At 52.8% G+C, this 5,000-nt stretch overlaps 1 non-coding gene across 1 annotated transcript in view; it reads left to right on the forward strand.

Moving 5' to 3' along the window:
- The first annotated feature begins 3,533 nt into the window (after positions 1–3,533).
- LOC124773505 overlaps positions 3,534–5,000 on the forward strand; it is a 1,909-nt gene continuing 442 nt past the window's right edge. Inside the window, exon 1 of the ribosomal RNA XR_007014749.1 lies at positions 3,534–5,000. This exon is cut by the window's right edge and continues 442 nt beyond it. This is a non-coding gene — a ribosomal RNA (small subunit ribosomal RNA).

A 5,000-nucleotide genomic window follows, 5' to 3' on the forward strand; every position in this document is an offset into this window, starting at 1 on the left:
TACCTTAACCTAACCTATGTTGTGCCTTAACCTAACCTATGTTGTGCCTTAACCTAACCTATGTTGTGCCTTAACCTAACCTATGTTGTGCCTTAACCTAACCTATGTTGTGCCTTAACCTAACCTATGTTGTGCCTTAACCTAACCTATGTTGTGCCTTAACCTAACCTATGTTGTGCCTTAACCTAACCTATGTTGTGCCTTAACCTAACCCATGTTGTGCCTTAACCTAACCCATGTTGTGCCTTAACCTAACCCATGTTGTGCCTTAACCTAACCCATGTTGTGCCTTAACCTAACCCATGTTGTGCCTTAACCTAACCCATGTTGTGCCTTAACCTAACCCATGTTGTGCCTTAACCTAACCCATGTTGTGCCTTAACCTAACCCATGTTGTGCCTTAACCTAACCCATGTTGTGCCTTAACCTAACCCATGTTGTGCCTTAACCTAACCCATGTTGTGCCTTAACCTAACCCATGTTGTGCCTTAACCTAACCCATGTTGTGCCTTAACCTAACCTATGTTGTGCCTTAACCTAACCTATGTTGTGCCTTAACCTAACCTATGTTGTGCCTTAACCTAACCTATGTTGTGCCTTAACCTAACCCATGTTGTGCCTTAACCTAACCCATGTTGTGCCTTAACCTAACCCATGTTGTGCCTTAACCTAACCCATGTTGTGCCTTAACCTAACCCATGTTGTGCCTTAACCTAACCCATGTTGTGCCTTAACCTAACCCATGTTGTGCCTTAACCTAACCCATGTTGTGCCTTAACCTAACCCATGTTGTGCCTTAACCTAACCCATGTTGTGCCTTAACCTAACCCATGTTGTGCCTTAACCTAACCCATGTTGTGCCTTAACCTAACCCATGTTGTGCCTTAACCTAACCCATGTTGTGCCTTAACCTAACCCATGTTGTGCCTTAACCTAACCCATGTTGTGCCTTAACCTAACCCATGTTGTGCCTTAACCTAACCCATGTTGTGCCTTAACCTAACCCATGTTGTGCCTTAACCTAACCCATGTTGTGCCTTAACCTAACCCATGTTGTGCCTTAACCTAACCCATGTTGTGCCTTAACCTAACCCATGTTGTGCCTTAACCTAACCCATGTTGTGCCTTAACCTAACCCATGTTGTGCCTTAACCTAACCCATGTTGTGCCTTAACCTAACCTATGTTGTGCCTTAACCTAACCCATGTTGTGCCTTAACCTAACCCATGTTGTGCCTTAACCTAACCCATGTTGTGCCTTAACCTAACCCATGTTGTGCCTTAACCTAACCCATGTTGTGCCTTAACCTAACCCATGTTGTGCCTTAACCTAACCCATGTTGTGCCTTAACCTAACCCATGTTGTGCCTTAACCTAACCCATGTTGTGCCTTAACCTAACCCATGTTGTGCCTTAACCTAACCCATGTTGTGCCTTAACCTAACCCATGTTGTGCCTTAACCTAACCCATGTTGTGCCTTAACCTAACCCATGTCGTGCCTTAACCTAACCCATGTCGTGCCTTAACCTAACCCACGTCGTGCCTTAACCTAACCCATGTCGTGCCTTAACCTAACCCACGTCGTGCCTTAACCTAACCCACGTCGTGCCTTAACCTAACCCACGTCGTGCCTTAACCTAACCCACGTCGTGCCTTAACCTAACCCACGTCGTGCCTTAACCTAACCCACGTTGTCGCCTAACGTAACCCACGTTGTCGCCTAACGTAACCCACGTTGTCGCCTAAACCTGCTCTGTAATTGTTATACGACTCGTTCAATTAGTGTAGTGTTGCCCACCCGCAACCCTCGCAATATAGTTCGCTACTCGCACTCCCCGCTCCCCTGTGTATCGCTTCATGTTAAACACCTTGCAAGTCTTGCTCACTTTCCACATGCTCCTGCTGTACACTGTAATGTGGATGGCAGCAGGACGTACATGCCGCCCCTCCCCACGTCCCCACCTTGCCCCCTGCCTTCGCAAGCTGGTTGGTGAGAACTTTGCATGTTCAATGCCCTCCGCATGCGACGTACTCAGGCTACGTTGTGGTGCGGCCTGTGTCAACTGTCCGCTAATGTCGTACGCGTAAACCACAATCTGTACTGCACATTCGTCCTTATGTACTGAATGATACATCGTGGCACATGTGTGACCGTACAACGACTGCGCCCAAAAACGGCGGACCATACAGTGCAAATATTGTGCACGCAGCTACGTGTCGTCTCCCTATGAGAGCTGGATTGCAGTGTGGTACGCCATAGAGACGTGTGGGAGGAACGGACGCCGTGGATGGCGATCAGCATGAGCTGTCTGTTGATGTATTCGGACCTAGTCGTCTCTCCTCACACACCGTGATGGCATGGTGCACCGCGTTCCATATCTGCGACATGCTACAGAGGCCGGTTGACAGTCGTTCGAGCAATGGACATCGCATACGTACGGGGGCCACCTTCCACGTATTGTCTAGGCGTGCACATTTTGTTGCGTGTATGTGGGCAGACGTAGTGTGGCGTGACACCTGACACAGGCATGCAATAATCGTGGAAGTTGCAAATGGCGATGGACGCCTGCGTTTTCTGGTGAAGTTACGCAAATGAACAAATGGTAACCTGTTGTGGTGCGGTTGTTCTCGCTAGGGGTGAATCGGTGATGGCGACGATAGGTTGAGGTACTAACCGGTTGTTCCAGCGATACCCACCATGCCGACGAAACTGAACGGCATCTGGGTGTGAAGCGATACGCGGCGGTGGCTGGGTGGGACCGTCCCCGGCCGGTGAGGGGGCGCCTCCCGGCGTGCTGGCCGCGCGGTGCGTGGGCGCACGCGCTACAGCCGGCTGGTGGGGGCGGCCAGTGGCAGGCGCGCCGGCCGACGGACGCGGCAGGCGTCGCAGCTGCGCGCCGGCGCACCCTGCGCGCGGCGCCGTGCGGCCAAAGTAGGTCCTCGCGGGCCCGGTGCGAAGCGCGGTGGACATCTTCAGTGTGCTGGTCCGATTGAGGACTGTGTGCGTTGAGGATGCGCTGCCGCCCGGCGCTCGGCGCCGCGACGCCGTCTGCTGCTCGGTCGCCCCAGCGGTTCTCGCTGGTGGTTTGTATCGCAGCTGTGCGGATGTGTTGGCGCGTGCGCTGTGCTGGGAGAGTTCGCTTCGGCACCCAAGTGGGGCTTTTGTCCTTCTGTGGCGCTGGCGTTGGAGCTGCCGGTCACCGTAGGTGGCGCGTGTTGTCTCCCGCCGGCAATGCCACGACAGCACGCTCCCGGGCCTCTGTCGGCAGCGGCAAGCTCAGTTGGGAGCATGGGTGGTCGCACCGAAAGCGTCTACTCGCCTAACTCCGGGCGATTGCGCCTCTCTCGAACCCGACCAAGTACTTGGGACGGCGCTGCGCGCCGCCGGGACCTGAGAGGGTTTCGAGGTGTATTGTGCAGGGGAGCTCAGCCTCCTCCTGTTTGCAGAATGATTGAGCGGACGCTTGCGTGTTCGCGCGGGCCCCCGGGACACACTCCCGGGCGGCCGGCTGCTCAGCTCTAGTTGACGCAGCTCCCTGGTTGATCCTGCCAGTAGTCATATGCTTGTCTCAAAGATTAAGCCATGCATGTCTCAGTACAAGCCGCATTAAGGTGAAACCGCGAATGGCTCATTAAATCAGTTATGGTTCCTTAGATCGTACCCACGTTACTTGGATAACTGTGGTAATTCTAGAGCTAATACATGCAAACAGAGTCCCGACCAGAGATGGAAGGGACGCTTTTATTAGATCAAAACCAATCGGTCGGCTCGTCCGGTCCGTTTGCCTTGGTGACTCTGAATAACTTTGGGCTGATCGCACGGTCCTCGTACCGGCGACGCATCTTTCAAATGTCTGCCTTATCAACTGTCGATGGTAGGTTCTGCGCCTACCATGGTTGTAACGGGTAACGGGGAATCAGGGTTCGATTCCGGAGAGGGAGCCTGAGAAACGGCTACCACATCCAAGGAAGGCAGCAGGCGCGCAAATTACCCACTCCCGGCACGGGGAGGTAGTGACGAAAAATAACGATACGGGACTCATCCGAGGCCCCGTAATCGGAATGAGTACACTTTAAATCCTTTAACGAGTATCTATTGGAGGGCAAGTCTGGTGCCAGCAGCCGCGGTAATTCCAGCTCCAATAGCGTATATTAAAGTTGTTGCGGTTAAAAAGCTCGTAGTTGGATTTGTGTCCCACGCTGTTGGTTCACCGCCCGTCGGTGTTTAACTGGCATGTATCGTGGGACGTCCTGCCGGTGGGGCGAGCCGAAGGCGTGCGACCGCCCCGTGCGTGCTCGTGCGTCCCGAGGCGGACCCCGTTGAAATCCTACCAGGGTGCTCTTTATTGAGTGTCTCGGTGGGCCGGCACGTTTACTTTGAACAAATTAGAGTGCTTAAAGCAGGCAAGCCCGCCTGAATACTGTGTGCATGGAATAATGGAATAGGACCTCGGTTCTATTTTGTTGGTTTTCGGAACCCGAGGTAATGATTAATAGGGACAGGCGGGGGCATTCGTATTGCGACGTTAGAGGTGAAATTCTTGGATCGTCGCAAGACGAACAGAAGCGAAAGCATTTGCCAAGTATGTTTTCATTAATCAAGAACGAAAGTTAGAGGTTCGAAGGCGATCAGATACCGCCCTAGTTCTAACCATAAACGATGCCAGCCAGCGATCCGCCGCAGTTCCTCCGATGACTCGGCGGGCAGCCTCCGGGAAACCAAAGCTTTTGGGTTCCGGGGGAAGTATGGTTGCAAAGCTGAAACTTAAAGGAATTGACGGAAGGGCACCACCAGGAGTGGAGCCTGCGGCTTAATTTGACTCAACACGGGAAACCTCACCAGGCCCGGACACCGGAAGGATTGACAGATTGATAGCTCTTTCTTGATTCGGTGGGTGGTGGTGCATGGCCGTTCTTAGTTGGTGGAGCGATTTGTCTGGTTAATTCCGATAACGAACGAGACTCTAGCCTGCTAACTAGTCGCGTGACATCCTTCGTGC

This window comes from Schistocerca piceifrons, unplaced genomic scaffold, assembly GCF_021461385.2.
Source record: "Schistocerca piceifrons isolate TAMUIC-IGC-003096 unplaced genomic scaffold, iqSchPice1.1 HiC_scaffold_954, whole genome shotgun sequence".
Lineage (NCBI taxonomy): Eukaryota > Metazoa > Arthropoda > Insecta > Orthoptera > Acrididae > Schistocerca > Schistocerca piceifrons.